Below are 25939 nucleotides of genomic sequence, written 5' to 3' on the forward strand. Positions count from 1 at the left end.
TGAGACCTCTCAAACCAATTTCCATCATCAAATTACTGATTAAATGGACAGTTGACCAACAGTTGACTTTTAGGGTTTCTGACTGATTGTGCATTGACTGGAGACTTCTGAACATCCAATCATTGACTTAAACACTTCAAATGGATCCCCAAGTCATGTGAACATGTTGGACCAACCCTAGGGCCTTGGCTCAGTGAGAATTGCACTTGCTTGCTTGGTTGACTGATCTCCTGATCAGTTTGACCTAATTTCTTGATTGACTTGTACTTGAGGCAAATGGGACAATGCAATGCTATGCAGTGGACCATGATATGCTATGACTTAATATGAAAATGTATGTACAATGATAGGTGCAAATTTGAGGTGCTACACCACATGAAAAACCTAAAGATTCCCACATGCAAAACCTAAAGATTCCCACACCACCAACTTCACCCTAAATGTCTCATGTTCAGAAATTTCAAGCAATTGGAAACAGAAAGTAATGAAGAAGGGGCAAACCTGATTTGAGAACTGTTGAATTTGAAATGCACAGGAGGTTGGTATGCAATGTTAGGGTTTAGAGTTCTTAGATGAAATGTGAGAGAGTGTTTGTGAGAGTGGTGTGTGAGTGCTTCGGTTCAGAGTTGTAAAAAGGAAAATTGCGTTTGGGCCCAAAATGAGTGGCCTGTTGAGAATTAAATGAGTGCTGCCACGCAGCGCTCGCTGCTGCTTTGCCTCGCGAGCAGCTAGCGAATCTGCTCGCTACTGCTTCGCCTAGCGAGCATCTAGCGAGCATGACAACATTTGCTTTTTCAAAAATAACATTCCTGGTACATTCAGCAAGTTTTAACAATTGGAATCCCAATACGATACAACAGAAAAACTGTAAATACTTACAATGTTGGGGTGCCTCCCAACAAGCGCTTGTTTAACGTCGGATAAGCTCGACGGTGCGATGCTCACAGAGGAGCATCCAAAGGAATAGCACAGCTCTCGCGATCCACATGACCGCCAAGATAAACCTTCAAACGTTGGCCATTAACGGTCCAACTGTCCTTCTTTTCCATGTCCTCATTGACAATAGCTCTGTACTCCTTAACTTCTTTGACCCGAAATGGCCCGGACCATTTTGATTTCAACTTTCCGGGGAATAACTTCAACCTGGAATTGAACAGTAGGACCAACTGTCCGGGCACAAATTCTTTCTTTCGAAGCTTTTTGTCATGATATTTTTTTACCTTTTCTTTGTACAACCAACTTGAGTGATATGCGGCCATCCCCGGCAACGGCGCCATTTTGTTGAATGTAATTTTAAGTGTCGGGTTTTTGTTATCGTCTCCACAGGGATTGTGAGATATCATCGCCTTTCGACAGTTGTTTTAATTCTTAGCTTAAGGTAACAATGGGGTTTTGGTGTTTGTCACGGTATCTTGCATAAAAGTGTAATAAAATGCGGTAAAAGTTTTGGTTTTAATATTTGAGAAATATTGCCAAAGTTAGGGTTTGACGATCACTTTGCATGTATATGTTCGATCAACAAAACTTATAAACTCATTTAGATGATAAACTATTTCACAAAGTCCTCCCAATGTGTTTATCTCTAACACACATTGTGAGTTTTCCCATTTTGATCCATTGTTTATCTCTAACACAATCTATCAAAATGACAACTTTTTGGTTCAACCTTATGGTGAACAAAATCATTCATTACTATCTCTAGCTAACAAATAAGATTGGATGAAAACCTAGGTTCAGAGTTGGTAAACATCTCTCGATCATAAACCAACACAAACGTTTTCAATAAGAATAAAGTTTTCATCATATATTCACCATTAAAGAGTTTACAAATGAAGATCATCCCATTTACACACAAAGCTATGATCATCTACATCTAACCTTGACAAAATGAAGAACTTAGCTACTCATTTTCATGGTAGCTTGGTCAACAAGTTTCGGAAGAAGGTTGATCAACATCCGAGTCGAATAATCGAGATTGGATGGGAATCCACCTTCTTTTATTGAAAGATTGTTAAGAGATGAAGAGAAATGATTTCTCGGTCACAAAAGATCTCTAGAGCAATGCTGGAAAAATATCTAAAAAGTACAAAAGTATGGAGGTGTAAAAGTATGGCTCCAAAAAGTAGCCCTTGCTACTTATAGAGCTACTACTGAGCTGTCATGCTCGCTAGGCGAGCAGAATAGCTCGCCTTGCGAGTCCCTAAATGAGGCACCTGGGGCACATGCGCCAGAAGAAATAACCTTTGTCAGACTGGCATGTTCTCTAGGCGAACAAAACCTTCGCTAGGCAAAGCCCATGCTTCAACCTTCGCTCCAGCGAGCTTAAGAGGTTTTACTACTGGAATGCTCGCTGGGAGCTCGCTAGTGGCTCGCCTAGCGAGTTAGTGCTGGCTGCGCTTTTCACCAAGTCTGGACGTGTTCGCTACACACTTCGCTGGCAGCTCGCCTAGCGAGTTTGTTGATGTTTGCCACTGTAAAATACTGGAGCTTTTCGCTGGGTTCTCGCTGGGCGCTCGCCTAGCGAGCCCTTCGCCACAACCCTCGCCTAGCGAGCAAGCTGATGAATGCATCCTTTCTTTGGTCCCTTTGCCAACTTTCTTGTGGCTTCATTTTCTATTATTTCATGCCTAATTCTTTCACAATAACACACAAATCAAAGGTACCAAGATCGTTTATCATTGTATTGCAATTCATCAAAAACAAAGGTGGTTTCGAACACTTTAGCAAGGAAACGGAGTGAAAGATGCCCATATTTGATAGCTCAGATAAGCACTTTTGGGTATCTAACAGCTGCAAAGTTCAAAGACCAAGGATTTAGAAATTTACTTGAGATGGAGATCCTATTTAACGATACTTTGGCCTCTAGCCATGGTAAATGGGCACTATCTCAGGTAAATGACTTAGAAAAGGGGATTGAAATAATTAGTGAAGATTGTGATGAACCTGATGTTGAGGAGTTAGCTAGGAAAAGGTAGGTGTCGAATTCTTCAATTCAAAGGACAAAAAGGAGAAGGGGTAGGAATGATAACAAGAAAGGTGGTATTGGCTCGTGAATGTGTGACCAATTTCCATATGCAGTTATGCATCATAAAAAAACTAAAGATTACCTTTTTAAAAATAATAATGAAGATATTTATATCTTTTCTTTTGCTGCTGAAGAAGCTTTTTCTTGTGTTGTGACTCAAGCGGTTTTCATGGAAAACTAGCTTATCAGGAAATCAGTTCGCCATGCATAATATTTATCTCATTCTATCCAAAGTTTCAAGAATATAGAATATGAATGTTCCTGAATTAATGTCTTTTTATGTGGTTTTGAAATGATAACTACTGCTTTTGCTTGCGCCACCAAATAGTTGGTGTTGACTTTTTGTTTATTTTCCTTTGTTAATTTCCACTTTGCAACATTCCATAGTTAATACATATGGATGGATTTGAAATCTTTAGTGCTTTGAGTCTCTAGGAGTTCGCTTCAAGTTTAAAATCTTGATACACATCCCTAGTAATGGTTTAGCATCTCGCAATATGTCAGTGGTAATGGTTAATCATCTCGATATACATCCTCTGGTAATGGTTGATCATCTTATTCTTCAATTCGTAAATGATTCTCATATCAATAAACCCAAATTCCATACAAGTATAAATTTTAGTTTGGCAGAGTAATGATGCAAAATTGTGCCTTTGGCCTTGTTTTCGAGCAAGTAAAGGAGGCTGGCAATTTCTGTTCTTTTCATGTACTGGTCAAAATATGTTGGGAGTCTTTGATGTTGCTAAAAATTTATTTTTGGCTTTAAAGGCTATCAAAACCAAATCAGCTGTTGAGAAGTTGTTGTGGTATTTTCTTTATATCCCATAGTTGTTTTCATATTATCAAGTTTAAAAAATAAATATCCCTTGTAAGGGGATGCTAGTCAAAAACTGGTTAATTTGGCCCAAATACATCAGTTTTTCTGCAACTATTACTGGTGGTGATGCATCTCATGATAGGAGCTGTGTGATTTAAAGGTGAGCATGGCTAATTATGCATAGAGCCTGTCTGACGTACCATTTAGGATTATCGTCTTGGTTTCTTATGATTTAGGTTCGACTGGTTATTGATCCAGGGGTTATTTATGCATTGGTTGAATACCTGCACACTAGAGACATTAAAGGTTGATAGTGGTTTTAGTAAGATTTATCTGGTTATTACTATATATATGTATTATTTATTTATGTTGAATTTTTTCAGATGATTATGCAGCTGCTTTATAAACAATCTGATGGTAGGAAAATTGAGAGTAGAAGGGTGCTTGCGGCTGTTGAACGTGGGAGGACTGTTCCAAATTGGCGACCCCACCTTCTAGGTGGTGGGCTAGGTACTACTAGAGTAGGGGGCGAAGAAGTTATTCAGCGACATTCGGGGAGGTAAATAATTTTTTTTTTTTTTTATAGAATTTCATTCTCGTTAGCACCGACACTTCAAATTGAAGGTGTATTGGTGTCCGACATGACAGTGTTTACATTCAATTTATTCATTCCTGGGTGGTGGACCAGGAAATTGTATCGTTATTCGCTGTTTGGAATTCATTCACCCTTTCTAAAGTTTACCAACCCTTTGAAAAATATTATGTTTATCTGTTGGAAGTATCTGGCACATATCTGGTTATCTCCTCTCTCCCCCTCCACTCAGAATTCCAAAGCATTAAAACTGACTGAAATCGAAACATTTTTGTATCAAGATTTGTTTTCATTTAACATTTTTGGTTCATGATGGATTAGGTTTGCTCAACTTATGAGTTGAACCTCGAAACATTTTTGTATCAAGATTTGTTTGCATTTAACATTTTTGGTTATTGATGGATTAGGTATGCTCAACTTATGAGCTGAACCGTGGATTAAATTGTCATAGACTTAATATGTCTTGTTGAACATTGTGTAACTAATTTGTTGGACGCTTCCTCTCTAAGGTTGAAGGAAAATTCTGATTAGCCTTGATTTATATTCAGGGAGCAATAGCAGTCAGGACTTCGCGTTCTGAAGAACCCGTAGTGTGAGAGGATCGACATGATTGCTGACCATTCTATCGTTTCTAGAAAATAGAGGGGGAAGGGTTATGGTTTCCCAACATTATATTTTATATTACTATTTTGAAACAAGTTTGACTGCTATTGGCCAAAATCGTTTTAGCGACAGAGAAAAGTCATGCGAAAGAGGTATGGACAGAGACAGAGAGCGTGAGCGATCACGTGTACAGTCTAGTAATAAGGCTAGGGATCATGATCATAAAGAGGACAGGGATGACAAAAACTGAGACCGGGATAGGAATAGGGACATAGACAGAGGTAAGGATAGGGAAAGGGAAAGAGATCGCAGACGTGACCCTGATTATGGCCGGGAACATGATGTAGAACATGATCCTTATCGCAAAAAGAAAAGGATTATGAAGTTGTGGAAACTGACCAGGGACAATCCGATGATAGACGAACTGATTATGATCATGTTGAATCTAAACACGAGAAGGAACTTCATGTTGAAAGAGAGCTAGACTATGAACCTGATGATCATCATGGGCGGTACAATCAACCTGGGCATGGACATAGACATGCAGATCCTGAACATGATCCTGATCAGTATGACCATTATGAGCATCAGAGAGGACGAGGGAAGTATGATGAAGAAGATGCCCATGGGGATTACAATCAACCCCCTGATCCTGATATGATTGAAGATAACCATCCCACTGGAGAAAAATCTAAATCACGTGATAGGGACAGAAACTGTGATATGGACCGTGATTATCATCGCTCGGAGAGGTCCCATCCACGAGAATATGATTACTAGAAATTTGAGATAATACTTCTCAACTTCACTGATAAGAATGGAAGGGCTTTCATAGCATCACATTTTGTTTTTAGAGGCTAATTATGAGGCAGTTTTGCTTCACCGAATCATGTATTTTGATGTTGCATCAAGCTGTAGAGCATTATTGTGTTAGTTCCTTAACTTTAGAATAAATAACTTTCTTCTACTGATTGTTGCCTCTGGTTAATAACAGTTTCTCGTTGGTAAGAGTATTGTGAGTCCTAATGAAAGTGACTCTATAGATGTAACGGGCTTATCTGTGTGCATGTGTGACATGTTTATCTCGAGATTTCGTAGCCAAGTAATGTGATTCCCCTTTTCTTACTAGTTTTTGAGTGTGTAACTTTTAGTTTGCAATTTTTTCTTCTATTTTTATTTTTGTTATTTTAATTAATCTTTTTTTAGTGTTAATTTATTATAATTTATAATAAAATAAATATGTTTTAAATGAAGACACAAAAAAAATCAAGTTTTGTATTTAAAAAAAGTACAAATATCTTAGTGCAGGGTTTTTTTCATTTTCTTTCTCTGCCACTTTCCCTCAAATTTTCTCCATTTTCTTTCATAGCTATTCATTATTTCTTGGTCATTTGTCTTTATTCACTAATATATATATATATATATATATATATATATAATATATATATATATATATATATATATATATATATATATATATATATAAAAGAACATATCTTATGAGAGTAATATTTTTTATGTGAAAATATAAGAAAGGGTTAAATAAGTTTTTAATCCTCGTAAATATTACTATTTTTCACTTTTGATCTCTCAAAAAAATTTCTTCAAAAAATAATCCTTCTAATGTTTTTCATCCAGACATTTGATATCTCCTGTCAAAGTTCGTTAACAGAAACTAGTGTTCCACATTCATCTTCCCATCTGCTACTTTCTCTCGAAGATAATGGAACCTCATTTCGACGTGCTTGCTTCGACCATGTGCTATCGGATTCTTTCCCGGATTGATAGCTGACATGCTGTCGATCCTCATGGTAATTGCTTCATGACTCTTCGATATTATCTCTTCGACCAGATTCACCATCCATGTTGCTTGACATGCACAAAGAGAAACAACTATGTATTCTGCTTCGCACGACGATAATGCCACTACTGGTTCCTTTCTCGAATTCCAAGCAACTAATGCACCACCTACATAAACACATAGTCAGATGTGGATTTTTGATCCTCAGCATCACTACACCAACTTGAGTTGGTGTATCTCACTAATTTTCATTATTTTCCTTCATCAGCTGCAGGAAACAAAATGCCATAGTCGAGAGTTCCTTTCAGATACCTTAGTATCCCTTCGTCGCTGTTAGATGTGATACCTTTGACTTCTGCGTGAATCTACTCATTATACCTACACTGTATGTTAAGTCTGGCCTTATATGACAAAAGTATCGAAGTGACCCAAAAGTATCAAATTAATTCATCAAACATATTTTCACTATTCTTGACTTGATAAACCCATGGTTGATCAAAAAATCTCAAAAGTCAAACTTTGACCTTGAGCAGTTGACTTTTCATCAGATTAATTCCAAATCTTTAATGATCAATGAATCAAGTTTCTCTAGCCAATTGAAGCACATTAATGGATCATAATGAAGAAATTTAGGACCTTGAATCATATTTCAAACCATTAGATGATGTCTTGGTCAAAAAGTCAACATCAGAGCAATCTTGATCAAAATCCTAATTCAGGCACCAAATGAACTTTGAACTTGTTGAACTTGAATGGATGCAATCTTGAACTTGATTATGATGAATGAAAATCACGTGACTATTGTGAATGCATGAGAAGCTTGAATTACTGAGGAATGCCCATAATCTTGACCATTCAATCACTTGAGCTCCTTAAACTAACACACCTACCTTGTGAAAGAATCAAACAAGACAAAACATATTTTTGTATTTTTGAATGGTTAGAGATATGAAATGATGTGTGAGATCTTTTGATGATATGTAATGATGTTAAAAGAGTTGAAATCTTAGGGGTAAAAAATTAGGGTATGACAGTGAGCACACTAATAAAAAACCTCTTTCTCTCCCTTTTAGCAAGTAACCTTTAGATAACGATACTCATTCACGTATATGTAAGACCCCAATTTTGGCCCTAAGATCCCTCATGGCCCATATCATATCATGTCATGGCCTCAAGGATCATTGCATACCCTAGCTTCCCTCCTAGTGGGTGGGTTACCTTGTGAGTGTGGTTCTTGATCACCAAGCATGTATTGCATTTGTATATCATTTCTTTTCATATGTTTACTAACCAAAAGTACAAAAATATTGTCATCTAACCATATTACTTGCAGATGAAGCTAACTAGGTCAAAACAGTCAAGGCATTCATTGAGCAATGGATGGTGGCCATTCTTGAAGAATTTGGGCACCATGATCATTCATAAAGAGTTCATATAAGTTGTGATATCATTTGGAATCAAGATCTCAAGAGAAAGAGGCTTGGAATTCATCAGAACATGGCTCAGTCCACCAAAACCCTAGAAAAGTCAATTGTGGTCAACTGTGCATTTAATCAGGGATTGGAAGGTGTAAGATGGTTAGAAAGACCTCATTCATGTCCATACAACTCTCATTTGACATTTCAAAGATCATCATTGAAGAATTTGAGTTCAGACAAAAAGTTTCCCAAAATGGAAATGACCTGTAATTTTCACCTGCCCAAAATGAAAAGTTTTTCTCCTCAAAATTACTTCATCATACAAGCTTCAAATGAAATTTTTTCCAACATGAAAGTTGAAGATCTTGTTCTCACCTTTCCAAAAAGTCCAAGAACACTCAATTCCCATGTTTGGTTGACAAGATGTGGTCAAATCATTTTCAGAAAATGCCTAAATTCAAAGTGGCATAACTTTCACATGGAATGGCCAAATTGGATGGTTCTTCTTTGAGCAAACCACATTTGATGTGCACTATCCAAATCCATCATCACATTTCACCAAAAGCCTTCACATAAAAAGGTCATTTTTCAAGTGGACCATTTAAAAAGTGGTGGGAAAAAAGCCAAATTTCAAAATACAAGGAATTTTCACATGGGACCAATTCCATTAGCTTCTAAATGAGATTTATGACTTGCTCAAAGTTAAAAATTACGGTTCCATTGGTTCTAGTCATCCAAGGGCAAAAAGGCCAAAGTGCATTACAAGCTCCATTTGCTAATCATCCAATTTTGCTTAATCATGATTAAAGCTTGGATTAAGGGCATGTATAAAAGCTTAGTTCTAACAGAATTGAAGGGATGAATAATCATTTTTTCAGATCCAATCCAAAACCTCACAAAATTCCCTCAATTTTCACATTTTTACACATTCACTTTTTTCATCGATTCATCAAGAATTCACTAATGCTTGTGCTAGTTCATTGTTGATTCTTCCTCTGCAGGTCTTTTGTGATTTCTATTTGAAGCATTTGAAGCAAGAATCGAGCCAAAAACCAACTGTTGCAAAGCTTGGTCATCAATGGCAGTTGACAAATTACATTGATTCATGCACTTCTGAGCTGAACATTCATCACTAGTCACCTTCTACATTGATCTTCTCCATCTGTTTTCACGAATTGGAGCCAAGAACACAAGGATTCCATAGCTGCACATCCAAGAGGTGAATTTTCAAACTCTTTAATTCTTGAAATCAATACATGGCTTAGATAGATCCTTGAACGTAGAGCATTTTGATGTTTGAATCATGCATTTTCATTAAGTAATCATCAAGATATCGTGGATTAAAGTTTGTGTGACAAAACTATTTTGGATTAGATCTTTGTGTACATTAACTTCTAGACATTTTCATGGCCATATCTATGATCTACGTGGAGAGACGGAGAGAACGATATATGGTTCGTTCGATTTGGTTGAAAATTGCTCATAACGGATTCTGGAATGGAAGAACATGAAGAACGATGATGAAGTTCTTCAAAATTCTGGAAAAACCCGCGTTTGATCCTGTTGCTTCTCCTTGCCATTCAAAAACGCGTTTCCCGCCCTGGCCAGCGAATCACAAGGCGCCACGCATTTTAGTCAAACGATGCGTTTTGGCCAGGACGCGGTAATTACAAGTTTGCCATGCTGAATCAATCTAATTTCATTTAAACCTAAATAAATATTTCATAATTTAATCAATCTTCCAAAAATCATAACTAGATCATCCTTAATCCAAATTAGATGGGAATTTTTTTGTTGGATTCCAAATTTCCTCTAGTTTTTTTTAGGCATAGTAACTCAAGTTGTGCCTGGTAATTTTTTGGACTGGCCTAAGGATTTTGAACATGTATACTATGTGCATATGTTTTACCATTTTAATCATAAAATAATCATGCACTATCCAAATTGAATGAAATTTCACATGCTTGTTCTTGACTCATGCCTGGTGATTTTGATGTATAGTTTGTGATTTTTGGATCCCTGGTTTGGTAGATATGATGTAATCAATTTGAGTGTGACAATATGTGTCACACTATGTTATGCTGTGTTCATGATTTAAGTTTCCATGCTTACACTAGGCCAATGGCTCTGATTTTTTGCATGAGATATCCTGTGTATGTCTAGTTTCACCATGATTTTTTGTGGATTTAATTGATCCATTTTCTATTTGATTGGCATTTTTGGTTGCTGTTTAGTCATTTTAGGGTTTTGTTTGAGTGACAAATTTATATGTCTTGTTAAATCCTCATGCCTTATTCTATGAATATGAAATTTGGTGGAGTGCTTCTTAACATTTTTAACTTCACTTTGGCTTTGGTCCCATTCATTTCCCATTTGATCTCACTGTTTTACAATTGATTGAAGTTGACACTTGTTTTATGACCTAGTTTAGGTTGATTTTTGCATGCCTTGGCTTGTTGATTTAATTCCCATAGTTCCTCTTATCCAAATAGCATGAAATTTGATATGTAGGTCATTGAATATGTTTTGTTTAGACTTGAATTTTTGTGGAATTTATTGAGCTGTTTTAGTATATGTTTGGATGTGATGATGCTGTTTACTCATATGTGATCCATGCTTGCTTACTTTGCCTTAAATTGTGCATGAAATGAAATATGTGCATAGTTTTGATATGAGACCAATTGGATTCTCTTCTTAGTTGATTTGTCTTGATTTTGATCATGTTTCACTTGCTGTTTTAGAATTTTTCCCTCCTTTGGACCCTAGGCTTGTCCTAGTGGTCTTACTTCTCACATTTGAGTTTGACTTTGACTTTTCAGGTTAAGAAGCAAAATGTTTAAGGAGGTTGATTCATATTTGAGTTGTTGCATTTGATTATTGTAAACTAACTTGTTTGTTTTGTAGGATGCTTAGCTTATCTGAGCTTTGAGCTTTGTGCTTTGCACATGCTTGATTCTGTTGACCATTGGTCCATTACCTTGTCTGTTTGACTTTGAATTGTATACTGATTATATTTGATTGATTTCAGGTACATAGTTGCTTATAGTTCCTTGAGAACTTTGCATTGCTTTGCTTGATTAGCATTTGCATTGAGGTATAGCACCTTCTTCTTCATGTAGTCTGGAAGACCTGGCTTGTTACTTAGCCAGGCACCTGTCTGAAGTCTTCCTTAAGAGGCAATGCTTGTGATTGTTTATTTTTGTCCCCAAGCAGGAAAAGTCCTTTGAATAAGGCAATTGGTGGATATAAGAGATATGTAGCCTATCTCCCACTATTCTGTGTGTCTTCCCCTTGCTCACATTACATGTTTGAAGCATTGGGATCTTAACCCAAGATCTATAGAGTCTATAACTTGTGGAGAGAGTTCCAACTTTCTGAACTCCCACATCTTCTATCATTTGATGCTCTCCCTGACCAGGGATAAGAGCAATGAGGCACACCCCTCATATCCTTTCATCTGCTTCACCTTAGCCCCTCAATGGCAAGGTTAAGAGCAATATTAACCCTATTCCAGTTGGCTTCCATGCCTAACCCTTTGTTTGAGCCTAATGCTTGTATATAGTGTGTGCTCTTTGCTTATATGGTTTGATTATTTGATTCATTTGTACATGATTACTTGAATTTGCCATTGTGCATTTATCATCATTGATTGCCATTAGTGCATGATCATTTCACTTGTCCTTGTGACACATTGTTGTTTACCCATTGAGGATAACTATAAGTCCATTTATTGGCCAGTATTCCTATGACATGGAAGGGATAGAGTGTAAGACCAATTCATTGGTCACTCATATCCTCTTTGCTCTTTGATTGAGCATTGTTGTTGTATGTGAGGATTCATTGTAAGTCCATGTAATTTGGCATTTGTTTTCCTATGATCATATGTGGAGTTAGCATAAGTCCAGATAGATTGGCAGTTGACATCCATATTTTTGCTTTTGTTTTAATTTGATGGAGATTGGTATAAGTCCATAGAGTGGCTTCTGATATCCTTATTTGTTTTAGGAGATGGTATAAGACCATTGAGTGGCATCCGACATCCGCTTTTGCTAACTTTCATCTGTTACCATGTTCATATCATTGCTCATTTGTTGCCTATTCCAAGGGACACACTTGAATCATCTTCTATATGATTTCAAGAGGTGAACCTTCTGAGAAGCTTTACATCTTCCATCATTCATCTATTATGTCCTAAACCTTTTCACACATGCTTTTAAAACTTGAGATAAATATTGTGCAAACATTCTCACCTCTTTCCACATTAGAAACCTGGACCTTAAGTCCTTGATTTTTCAAACTTCACTTTTGTAAATACTCATTTTGAATTGACTTTAATCATACCTTGACCATATTTTGTAAATAATCCAAATCAATTAACTTCACCCATTCAAATGTTTTGTGGCTTTGTCCATACTTGTTAAGTTTTCTATGCATTAGCCGTAGGTTTCAATTACCATAGTGGTTGATGTAATTCTTATCCTATCCTTAGTGAGTTGATTGTAAGTCTTCCATACTTATTATAGGGTTAACCCCTCACTAGTATGTTGAAGCTGTCCTCGCATGGTGGATTGTTGATTCAGGTTGAGTTTTCTCCCATTGGTAATGAAAAGCCTTAGTGCTTGTGTTTTAAAATTGAATCCACTAACTTTTGGAAATTTTTAGCCGAACTACGGCGTTTTGATCCTTTACCTTTTCATGGAAAGGTACGTAGGCAACGGGTTCATCCGTTCAAACACAAAAATAATTAACTTGTACATTCTTTTCTCATCATCCCAATCATGTTTGCACAATACTTATGTCATAACAAATAATAATTTTTACAACAAGTGTGAAAAGGGCTCCCTAGGAGTACCTAGGACGTTTTGGGTGCCTAACACCTTCCCATTGCGTAATTTACCCCTTACCCCGATCTCTGATCTTTTTATTAGTTTTCTACGAGTAAAACTTCTTAGGCTTTTGTTCGCTTTTTAGCCAGTCCTTTGGATAAATAAAAGTGCGGTGGCAACTCTATGTTTTTGTATACTTTGCTTATGATTTAATAAATAGATCATATAGTAACGAATACACCGCTACAGAAAAGTGGCGACTCTGCTGGGGAAGTAAAACTCCTTGGTGGTATTGCCTACTTTTCACCCTTGTTGTGCTATATTATTATTTGTTATTTAACATATTTTTGTACAACTTGGGATAACTGTATTGATTGTAATGTTTGAATTGCTTGATATACATTTGCTGTTTGCTTTGGTGATCTCTGTGAGATGAGTTCTATACCCGAACTCGAGTGCACTTTAGGATAGGAGAATGGCGTAGTCTTGTCGACTGGTGTGGAGTATTCCTTAGCCAGTTGACTTGCGAGTCCATTCACTTGGTGGAGGTCATGTTGGATTAATAATGTCACACAAGTCATTTGTGGTTAGGCATTATTCTTTCAATCATGTGCCTTAGAAGCCAAGGACCTTAATTTACCAAACCCATTTTGGCCTATTTTAGGACATAGTGCGGAGGTCGTTCAGATGTAAGTTCTGATGCGATTGTCACGCGATACTACACTCATAAGAGTTTCTCTTGAGAATATTTTTGGAATACGAGTACTCGTTCCTCCGATAATATCCGATAGATGGGACGATGATTATGGGAACCTCTGGTAGAACATGTCTGGAAGGTTTAAGCCCTAGTACACTCCCTTTGGGTGGTTCTTAACCAGGACTCCATGCTCGTGACTCTCAGCAAACCCGTGATTCATGGTTGAGTCGTTCAGACACCGTTAATATCAATGGAACCTGGGTGTTGATCAGGTGTAAAACCTAAATCCACCAAGAAGGATGGTTGATATTAAGGATGTCAGAGCCGGTTCATGTACCGTTAATATCGATGGAACTTGGGTGTTGATAAGGTGAAAACCTAAATCCACCGAAATGGATGATTGATATTAGGGATACAATGAGCTTTCCCATGACCTTTGTCTGGTGTGCTTTGCTTGATCCTTGAGTGTGATTGTTGCATTCATGCATTCATACATTCATCCGCATTCATGTCATCGAAAGAGAAAATTTTCAAGGAACTTAAAAGGGTTTATTTGCAAAATTTTCAGACATGGAAAGACCGAAAAGGCATACAAAGAAGTACAGTTTCCGACAGCCCGATGTAAAAGAGTTAAGGAACCTGACATCTTATGTACTAGATCCCTTGGGTTTCAAAGCTCGATATGGGAAACTTCTACCTCTGCTGACTACTTAGGTGGATGAGGGCCTGATGAGCACTCTAGCTCAGTTCTATGATCCGCTCTATCATTGCTTCTTATTTCCGGAATTCCAGCTGTTGCCTACATTGGAAGAGTACTCTCACCTCATTGGGATTCCGATCCTGGACCAGGTGCCGTTCAGTGGCCTAGAGGGTATTCCGTCTGCTAGAGAGATTGCTAGTCTGTTGCATATAGATGAAGCCTTGATCAAAGCTAACCTGGTTACCAAAGGAGGGATTCAGGGTTTTTCTTCCGAGTTCCTTGTCGCTCAAGCTACCTTCTATGGAGAAGCCAGGAGTGAGGATGCCTTTGAGGCCTTGTTTGTGCTACTCATCTATGGATTAGTGCTATTTCCCAACTTCGACAGGTTCGTGGACATGAATGCTATTAGGATCTTCTCGGTTCTTAATCCAGTTCCGACTTTATTGGGCGATGCTTATGTCTCTTTGCACCTGAGGAATTCAAAGGGTGGAGGAGTTATTGTTTGTTGTCTACTTTTGCTGTACAAGTGGTTTATTTCGCACTTGCCGTAGACAGTTGCTTTCAAGGAGAACAAGGGATGTCTACGGTGGTCTCAGAGGCTCATGTCTCTCACTAATGACGATATTTCTTGGTATGATCGCGTGTATGATACCGTCCAAATCATCGATTATTGTGGCGAATTCCCTAACGTGCCTCTTCTCGGTACATGTGGTGGGATCAACTACAACCCTAGTCTTGCACGTCGCCAGCTTGGGTTCTCCCTAAAGGATAAACCTCATAACATTTTGTTAGAAGGTGTATTCTTTCAGGAGGGTAAAGATCCCCAAGGCCTGAAGGCCAGATTTGTCCGCGCTTGGCGCAGTATCCGCAAGAAGAGTAGGAACGAGTTGGGTCCGAAGAATTGCATTGCTTTGGAGCCATATACTTCCTGGGTCAGACAGCGAGTTGCCGAATACCTGATGCCATATGATCATCCAAGACCTACACCTTTGGATGTGGCTGGGCCTTCAACCCTCCCTATCCAACGTGTAGAGGAGTTGAGAGAAGAAGACCTTTCACGTGCTTGGATCCGTGAAAGAGAAGAATTGCTTCAGCAAATTAAGGAGAAAGACGCTCTGATTGAGTTTCTTGAGCATCGAGTGATCGACGACCCGAACGACACTTGGACTTCGTTGCTTCCTCAGTCTTCCAAGTTCTGGAAAAGGAAGTATGATCAGCTTGCTAAGGCAAAGGCAGATATGGAGGCGGCCTATGAGAGAGAGATCAAGAAGCTGTGTACTTCTCGTCTTCCAGCATCCCGAGCTCCTAGGGATCCATAGGATGTTGTTTTCCTTTTCTCTTTGTAATAAAAAAAATGCTGTACTTCTTTGTCAAATATATTGAATGAGATATTTTCCATGAGAAATAAAAATGTTTAAATAATCAAAATATTGCAAATAATACCCTAAGGGTTCCTTGAAAAAAAATAAAGCATCTGCACAAGCATTTCATGCATCATATTGCATAAGCAGGTACCCTTGTTTCTGGTCTTCTTGTTCTAACCTTGTGATCTTCATTTATTTTGAAGACAAGCTGACTCACCGGTATTATACTCGAGCCAATTCTGCAAGAGTAATGGATCAGCTAGAGCAAGAGAACCGTGAACTGAAAGAAGAGGTCGCCAGACTTGGCGCTTTGATGGAGCAACTCCTTGCTGCTCAGAATCAACCTGCTCAACCACCTGTAACTCCTGTCCAGAGGACCGTGATTTCAGAAGTTGTAGCCTCCACTGTGCCTGTTGCTAGTGTTCCTTATATGACCAATGCTATGCCAGCCAGGTTCCCGTGGGGTATGCCTCCAGGCTTCATGCCTGATATCCCAGCTCCGACTTTTCACATGCCGGCATCTAGCCCGGTCCCTTTTGCTGCTCCTCCTGTCGTGCATACCGTGTCAAGGGTAGACGTCCCTATCTATCATTTCGAGCCGTCTGAGGGCCCGGATGTTAATGAAAAGATGGATGCTATGAACGACCAATTCCTTGAGCTGAGGAAGGAATTGAAGACCCTCCGAGGTAAAGACTTATTCGGCAAGTTTGCTGCCGAGCTCTGCCTTGTTCCCGGTGTGAAAATACCGATTAAATTCAAAGTTCCCGACTTTGAAAAGTATAAAGGGAACACCTGTCCGCTTGCTCACCTGGTCATGTACGCCAGGAAGATGTCCACTCAGACCGATAATGATCAGCTATTGATCCACTACTTCCAGGACAGCTTATCCGGTGTTGCGCTCCGGTGGTATATGAATCTGAACAGTGCCAACATCAGATCCTTCAACGACCTTGGCGAAGCTTTCGTCAAGCAATACAAGTACAACGTCGATATGGCGCCTGACAGAGATCAACTCAGGTCTATGTCGCAGAAGGACAAAGAAACTTTCAAGGAGTACGCCCAGAGGTGGCGAGAGCTGGCAGCTCAGATCACTCCACCGCTCGAGGAGAAAGAAATGACTAAGATTTTTCTGAAGACTCTTAGCTCATTTTATTACGAGCGGATGGTAGCAAGTGCTCCTTCTGACTTCACCGAGATGGTGAATATGGGGATGAGACTTGAAGAGGGTGTCCGTGAAGGACGATTGGCGAAAGATGAAGGCTCTTCTAGCAAGAGGTATGGCTCGTTTGCTAAGAAGAAGGATGGGGATGCACATGCTGTGCAGTCCCATAAATCCAGGAAACCTCCCGTTCAGAGGAAACCGACACGCCGTGCAAGTCATCAGCATCAGGTGGCCCATATTGCGCCTGTCTTCAAAGACAATTCTCAGCAATATCAACAGCAACAATATCAGCAACCTCAATATCAGCAACAACAACGTCCACAGCAACAGGCTTACCAGCCTCGTGGAAGCACAACCAATCAAGCGAATTTGAGTTATGACCGAAAAAAGATCAGCTTCGATCCTATCCCCATGTCATACGCAGAGCTTTATCCCTCCTTGTTGGAGAGGAAATTGGTTTCTCCCAGGGATCCTCTTGCTATTCCTACAAATCCACAATGGTGGTACAAACCAGATCAGCATTGTGTGTATCATTCCGGAGCTCCGGGCCATAATATCGAAAATTGCTATCCACTCAAGACAAAGGTTCAAGACCTGATGAGATGTGGAATTTTGAGCTTCGAAGATTCGGGCCCAAATGTCACCAAGAACCCATTGCCTGCGCATGGGAAATCTGTGAATATGGTCCAGGGATGCCCTGGGAAATATAAAGTCAAATATGTGAGTCATATTCGACGATCGTTGGTGGAGCTACATCGCCTGCTGTGTCAGTACAGCCACATGGAGCATGATCACGATAAGTGCCGTATCTGCTCAGTTAACCGCTTGGGTTGCAACCAGGTACGCCGAGAGTTGCAAGAATTGCTTGACGAAGGTACCATTGAGATTTTGAAAAATCGCAATGTCGATGAGGATGAACCTGAGATCAATGTTATATCTCCAGTGTTCAAATTGCCCGAGCCTGTTGTTATTCGCTACGATAGCAGCAAGCCGAAGACTTCTCCTTCCCTTGTGATCAAACCTGCAGGCCCTGTGCCGTATTCTTCTGATAAGGCTGTGCCGTTCAGGTACAACCCAGTTGCCGTACAAGATGGGGTAGAAGTGCCTTTGCCTTCGAAGTTTGTAACCAACATTGCCGATGTAAGCGGTTTGACCCGGAGTGGTCGTGTATTCTCTGCGCCTCCTAAGGCCGTCGCTTCCGAATCTGCTGAGCGTCCAGTTGGGACTGCAGTGAGTAGTCAAAATCCGGCACTTGATGTTGCCAGACCCTCCTCCATACAAAAAACTCCTACTTCTTCCGTTGGCCCGAGTGGCATTTCGAACGAAGAATCTGATGAGATGCTGAGGCTCATCAAGAAGAGCGAGTATAATGTTGTAGACCAGCTTCTACACACGCCATCCAAAATCTCCATTCTGTACTTGCTGATGCATTCAGAACCCCATAGGGAGGCTCTACAGAAAGTCTTGGATCTGGCGTACATTGATCACGACGTCACTATTGAGCAATTTGACAGCATTGTTGCAAACATCACTGCTTGCAACACCTTGAGTTTCAGTGACGTTGATCTCCCTGAGGAGGGAAGAGACCACAACATGGCTTTACACATCTCCCTGAATTGTAAATCTGATGCTATGTCCAACGTGTTAGTGGACACTGGATCATCTCTTAATGTGTTGCCAAAATCCACACTCTCTCGATTGTCATATCAAGGTCCTCCTATGAGGCAGAGTGGGGTTGTTGTGAAGGCATTCGATGGGTCGTGCAAGACCGTGATTGGGGAAGTCGATCTCCCAATCAAGATAGGACCAAGCGATTTCCAGGTTACCTTTCAGGTAATGGACATCCACCCATCTTACAGCTGTCTCTTGGGCAGACCATGGATTCACGAGGCTGGTGCCGTGACATCCACCCTACACCAGAAGCTGAAATTTGTGAAGAACAAAAAACTGGTTGTGGTAGGGGGAGAAAAGGCTCTCCTGGTTAGCCACTTGTCTTCTTTCTCTTATATTGATGCATAGGATGAAGTTGGAACGCCGTTCCAAGCTTTATCTATTGATGAACCGATAGAGAAGAAGTCTCCTTCATTCGCTTCCTACAAAGATGCAAAACTGGCCATTGAATGTGGTGCAGTTGCTGGTTTAGGGAAGGTGATCGAGTTAGAAGACAATAAATCCCGGGCTGGCATTGGCTACTGTTCTGGGGCATATAATGAGCAAGGTCTATTCACGAGTGGAGGATTCATCCATGATGATCAGCCTGAAGAAGAGGAAGTTGCTGCTATCATTGAAAAGGATACAGAGGACATGAGCAATTTTGTTATTCCTGGTGGTGTCTGCCACAATTGGGTCGCTGTGGATGTTCCTACAGTTGTCCATAGATCAGAGTAATCTTTCTCACTTTGTTTAAAACCCTTCTCCCATGCCAAAAGGAGGAGTGATGACATTGTCGGCTCATATATACAATGATGTTTTCATCCTATTATTGCATTGTAAAACATTTGTTTTTCCATTTGTTTTCACTTTTCACTTTTGCATGAAATCAGTGATCACAAAAAACCCATAAAAACAAGAATAAAAGCAACTTTTTCATCTGCATAATGGTTTGCTTGCTTAAATTCTAAAGTTTTTCATTAACCAAAATCATTATGCAGGTTGATTCTAAAACCCATTGAACATAATGATCCAATGCCATCTCCCAACTTTGAATTCCCTGTATGCGAGGCAGAGGAAGATGATGTTGAAGGGATTCCTGATGAGATTACCCGTCTCCTTGAGCACGAGAAGAAGATCATTAAGCCGCATCTAGAAGACTTGGAAACAGTCAACTTGGGGTCTGAAGATTGTGTTCGTATGGTGAAGATTGGGGCACTTCTTGAAGAGTCTGTCAAGAAAGATTTGATCGAATTGCTACGAGAATATGTCGACGTCTTTGCCTGGTCGTATGAAGACATGTCGGGTCTAGATACAGATATTGTGCAACATTTCCTGCCTCTGAAGCCTGAGTGCGTGCCTGTGAAGCAGAAGCTCAGAAGAACTCATCCAGATATGATAGTGAAGATCAAAGAGGAAGTTCAGAAGCAAATTGATGCGGGGTTTCTGGTGACTTCTACATATCCTCAATGGGTGGCCAATATTGTGCCTGTTCCTAAGAAGGACGGAAAAGTCCGTATGTGCGTTAATTATAGAGATTTGAATAAAGCTAGTCTGAAAGATGATTTTCCTCTACCACACATTGATATGTTGGTAGACAATACAGCTAAATTCAAAGTCTTTTCCTTTATGGACGGATTTTCCGGATATAATCAAATCAAGATGGCACCCGAAGATATGGAGAAGACAACATTCATCACACCTTGGGGAACATTCTGTTATCGAGTGATGCCCTTCGGTCTGAAGAACGCCGGAGCCACGTATCAACGAGCTATGACTACCTTGTTTCATGATATGATGCACAAGGAGATAGAGGTCTATGTTGATGATATGATTGCTAAGTCCCGAACGGAAGTTGAGCATGTTGAGCATTTGTTGAAGCTTTTTCAGCGTTTGAGGAAGTTTAGACTTCGCCTGAATCCGAACAAATGTACTTTTGGAGTCCGTTCCGGCAAGTTATTGGGATTCATTGTCAGCGAGAGAGGTATTGAGGTTGATCCTGCAAAGGTCAAAGCAATACAAGAGATGCCTGCACCAAAAACTGAAAAGCAAGTCCGAGGTTTTCTTGGCCGCTTGAATTACATTTCCAGATTTATATCCCACATGACTGCCACATGTGCGCCGATATTCAAGCTCCTTCGGAAAGATCAGTCTCATGATTGGACCGAGGATTGCCAGAAAGCTTTCGACGGTATCAAAGAGTATCTGTCTGAACCTCCGATTTTGTCTCCGCCTGTAGAAGGAAGACCTCTGATTATGTATCTAACCGTTCTTGAAGACTCGATGGGTTGTGTACTCGGTCAACAAGATGAATCAGGGAAGAAAGAATTTGCTATCTACTACCTCAGTAAGAAATTTACTGATTGTGAGTCGCGGTACTCTATGCTTGAGAAGACGCGCTGTGCTTTGGCTTGGGCTGCTAAGCGTTTGCGCCAGTACATGATAAATCATACAACTTGGTTGATATCCAGAATGGATCCAATCAAGTATATATTCGAGAAGCCTACTTTAACCGGGAGGATTGCCCGTTGGCAGATGTTGTTGTCTGAGTATGATATCGAGTATCGTGCTCAGAAAGCTATCAAAGGTAGTATCTTGGTTGACCATTTATCGCACCAGCCGATTGAAGATCATCAGTCTGTTCAATATGACTTCCCCGATGAGGAGATTCTGTATTTGAAAATGAAAGATTGTGATGAGCCTACACTTGATGAAGGTCCGGAACCTGGTTCCAGATGGACGATAGTGTTTGATGGTGCTGTTAATCAGTATGGAAATGGAATAGGGGCAGTGATAATCAACCCTCAAGGTTCTCATATTCCGTTTACAGCAAGGCTAACTTTCAAATGCACGAATAATATGGCTGAGTATGAAGCCTGTATTATGGGACTGGAAGAATGCATTGATTTGAGAATCAAGCATCTTGATGTGTATGGGGATTCGGCCCTGGTTGTCAATCAGATCAAGGGAGAATGGGAGACGCATCAACCTAGTCTCATTCCATACAGAGATTATGCGAGAAGGATTGCAACTTTCTTCACAGAAGTTGAATTCTATCATATTCCTCGAGAGGATAATCGGATGGCAGATGCCCTTGCTACGCTTGCTTCCATGATAGTCGTCAGACTGTGGAATGAAGTCCCCAATATTACTGTGATGCGCTTGGATAGACCAGCTCACATATTTGCGATCGAAGAAGTCAAAGATGACAAGCCTTGGTACTTTGATATCAAGAATTTCCTCCAGAACCAGGTCTACCCGCCTGGGGCATCTGTGAAAGATAGGAAAACTTTGAGAAGGTTGTCAGGCAGTTTCTACCTCAGTGGTGAAGTGCTATACAAGAGAAATTTTGACATGGTTCTGCTCAGATGCGTGGATAGACATGAAGCAAACCTGTTAATGACTGAGGTCCATGAGGGTTCATTTGGTACCCATTCCAATGGACATGCTATGGCTAAGAAGATGTTGAGAGCAGGCTACTATTGGCTGACAATGGAGTCTGACTGTTGCAAATATGTGAAGAAATGTCACAAGTGTCAGGTTTATGCGGATAAGATTCATATTTCTCCGACACTTCTGAATGTGATTTCATCACTATGGCCTTTCTCTATGTGGGGGATCGACATGATCGGCATGATTGAGCCGAAAGCGTCCAATGGACACAGGTTTATTCTCGTAGCGATTGATTACTTCACCAAATGGGTTGAAGCCGCTTCGTATGCGAATGTAACCAGACAGGTGGTCGTGAAGTTTATCAAGAACCAGCTGATTTGCCGTTACGGCGTGCCAGAGAAGATCATTACTGATAATGGATCTAATCTGAATAATAAGATGATGGATGAGTTGTGCGCTGAATTCAAGATTGCACACCATAATTCCTCTCCCTACAGACCTAAGATGAATGGGGTTGTTGAAGCTGCTAATAAGAATATCAAGAAGATTATCCAGAAGATGACTGTCACGTACAAAGATTGGCATGAGATGCTGCCATTTGCTTTGCATGGATATCGTACGTCTGTACGCACTTCAACAGGGGCAACCCCTTTTTCTCTTGTTTATGGCATGGAGGCTGTTCTCCCAGTAGAGGTGGAGATCCCATCAATGCGAGTCTTGATGGAAGCCAAGTTGACTGATGCTGAATGGGTTCAGAGTCGTTATGACCAACTGAATTTGATTGAAGAGAAGAGATTGACTGCCATGTGTCATGGTCAGTCATGTCAGCAGAGAATGAAGAAAGCATTCGATAAGAAGGTCAAGCCTCGTGTGTTCCGAGAAGGTGACTTTGTGCTCAAGAAAGTTTTGTCTTTCGTGCCCGATTCCAGGGGCAAGTGGACTCCGAACTACGAGGGTCCATATGTTGTTAAGAGAGCCTTTTCAGGCGGTGCTTTAATGCTTACAACAATGGATGGGGAGGATTTCACTCGTCCTGTGAATTCAGATGCAGTTAAGAAATACTTTGCCTAAAAAAAAGTATATGCAAATGAAAAATAGAATATTTCGCTAAGTTGAAAACCCGAAAGGGCGGCTTAGGCAAAAATGAGCGTCTCGATGGAGAACTCGCAAGGGTAATCCAGGCAAAAGTTAGAGACTTGATAAAAAAAGCATATTCGCATCCCGCTAGATTGAGTACCTCACCCTGGGGCAGTCTAGGCAAAAATTAGGGATCAGGCAAGTAACTGCATCCTGACAAGACTTTCTATTTCACTAGCTGTCTTTTCGTCAGAGGATCCTCGATTCATCGTCAACTGAAGCTTCGAATACATCGAGATTCAAATTGGTAGAGAAAGGATCATTATGTTCAATGTAGCCCTCTTCCAATATATATCACTGATTTCAAATTTGTACAGATCTATGGAGTCTTGCCATTTGCAGACTGCCATTCCATCAAATAAATTTGAGCTTTTATCCAATTATTTGCATTCTTATTTGTTCCAATTCAACAAATGTTTGCATGTTTTAATTGATGAAATGTCATTGTTTTAAAAACAAAATTTTTCAAAATTTATTGTTTTAAACAAAGTGAACATTCACAATGATAAAAGGATACTCAAAGAATTTCTCAGTGCTCTCCCAAGGGTGGCATGATTTCCAACAGGTAAGACATTTGTTCATATTCCTGGTTTGGTTGTATCCTTCTTCTCCAAATTTTGTTGTTGGGGTTGTTCCCCCAAGCAGAGATTTGTTGTTAGGGTTGTTCCCTAAGCAGAGCTTCTGTGGATTTCTGACTCCCCAAAGCAGAGTTGTAGGTTGAAGGCTCAATCTGTTCTCCAGCAGTAGTCTCTCCCCAGCTTAGTTGCTCAGTTGTTCAGAAAATTTGTGGTTAGTGGATTGATATCCCCGTATCCCGTATTTCTCCCTAGGGGAGTCGCCAGTGCAGTCAGAGCAGAGTGTTTGTTGAAGACTCAGTTTCTTCTCCAGCAGTGGTCTCTCCGCAGCATGGTTAATTTCTTTTGAAGATTCAGTGGTTGAGTGGGTTGATCCCGGTATTTCATCCATATTTCTCAGCTTTGTCTGTATTCCTCAGCACAATTGTAGTGGGTTTGATGTTTCCTCTCCATCAGAGTGCTTGTTCTCTTCAGTAGAACAGTTATCCTCTTCCTCCATGTGGAATCCTCAGTAGATCCCCGGTGGAGCCGTCGGTAGATTTGTGATGCGACGGATTATATTTGTGATTTCTCAGAGATCCTCGTCAAAATTGATATATTCGACAGGGTTGCTGTTATAGCAGTTTTGCTTGGTGAATTCCGCTTCCCCATCAAATCCTCTATTCCCCTGTTGGACTGTTGATGACCTATCATCCAGAGATTGGATTGATATCTTGATGCCTTTGATCCTTAGTAGAGCGGTTTGTTGCAGAGTCTACTTGTGTGATCTATTTTCTCCCTCAGTGGATGTATCTCCGACAGTGATTGATAATATCCCCGTAGAGCCGCTTGTGCAGCCAGACTCTATCTGGATGATCTTTGCTCCCTCAGTGGGTTGTTCCCCAATGGAGCTATGTTGGATCCTTTCCATAGCAGTGTTTGCTAGGATACCCTGCAGGACTTTGAGATTTCTCTTGTTCCCCAACAGATTGGTCTTGGTGGTTGTTTTGCCTGTTGTGACTTTCTGTGCCTTAGTTGGGATGTTCGCTGATCCATTACTCAGGGATTTTTGTGGTATTCTCCGGATATCTCTGATACTTTTGCTTCTGCTTTCCCGCAGTACCCGCAGATCTTTGCTTTTTAGCATGAGGATCTCCAGCAGATTGGCTTTCCAGTTGGTGTTCCCCTGGAAGTATAATACCGGCTGCTTGATTTCTGGACCTGTTTGTGTTAGAAATGTCTGTTTTGTCAGCATTCATCAAACATAAATCACGCATATTCATGCATATTCATAAAACATTCAGATAGTCATGTTGCATTTTTTGCCACATATCCTTTGTTTGTTCTTCCCTGTTATGGTGATATAGGTCCTTATAGATCTTCCAAAGCAGATGTCGGGTGTTAAATCTCTCCATATAGAGTTGGCCCCATAAGCAGAAAGTGTCTGTCGTTCCTTCTGCAGTTCCCCACTGAGATATACCCTCGTGGATGACGGTTTCTCCCGTTTCCTCCCAACACATATATTGGGATGGATGTTCCTATTTGAGTTATATCCTCATTAGGACGTATCTTGATTCAGCCTGTCTTTTCGGATCTTTCCCGAATTGGCGTTTGTCGTCTGTTTCTTGTGCTTCCCTGTGGTGATTTTTATCCCCAGCGGAGTTTTCGGGCCTCTACCCTTATACCGGTAGTTGTAAGTCCTATTGTTCCTCTTCCTCTTGGCGGAATTTGTGGTTATACACCTTTCATTCCTCAGCAAGAGTCGATTGGCCTCTACCTTTATACCGGTAGTTGTAAGTCCTATTTTCCTTGCCCTTTTGACGGAATTGGTGGTTATATACCATTTATTCCTCGGCAAGAATTTGTTGGTTTTCTGCCTAGTAGTGGGTAGTCGTAAATCCTATTTTCTTACTCTCCAGCAGCGTTTGTGGTTGTTAAACCCTATTTGGTTTCCCGTGCGGACTTGTGATATATTTCCATCCCCACGTGGAGTTAGTGGTTTGATATAAACCCTAATCTTTTATCCTCACCAGAGTGTTGGTTGCTGCCCTCATATCCGGTAGTCGTAAGTCCTATCTCTTTTCCCCTATCAGTGGTAACCTTTGCGGTTCGACCTGATTAGTGGTGGATTTTCTGTTGTTGTGGTGTTATCCCAAACAGAGTTTTGTTCCCTGTGGTGATTTCTATCCCCAATGGAATT

At 40.3% G+C, this 25939-nt stretch overlaps 1 pseudogene; it reads left to right on the forward strand.

Annotated features, from left to right (window-relative positions):
* Positions 1–4231: 4231 nt before the first annotated feature.
* On the forward strand, positions 4232–5817 carry LOC127130212 (uncharacterized; annotated as a pseudogene).
* Positions 5818–25939: the final 20122 nt, after the last annotated feature.

The sequence above is a fragment of the Lathyrus oleraceus genome, chromosome 3 (genome assembly GCF_024323335.1).
Source record: "Lathyrus oleraceus cultivar Zhongwan6 chromosome 3, CAAS_Psat_ZW6_1.0, whole genome shotgun sequence".
NCBI lineage: Eukaryota > Viridiplantae > Streptophyta > Magnoliopsida > Fabales > Fabaceae > Lathyrus > Lathyrus oleraceus.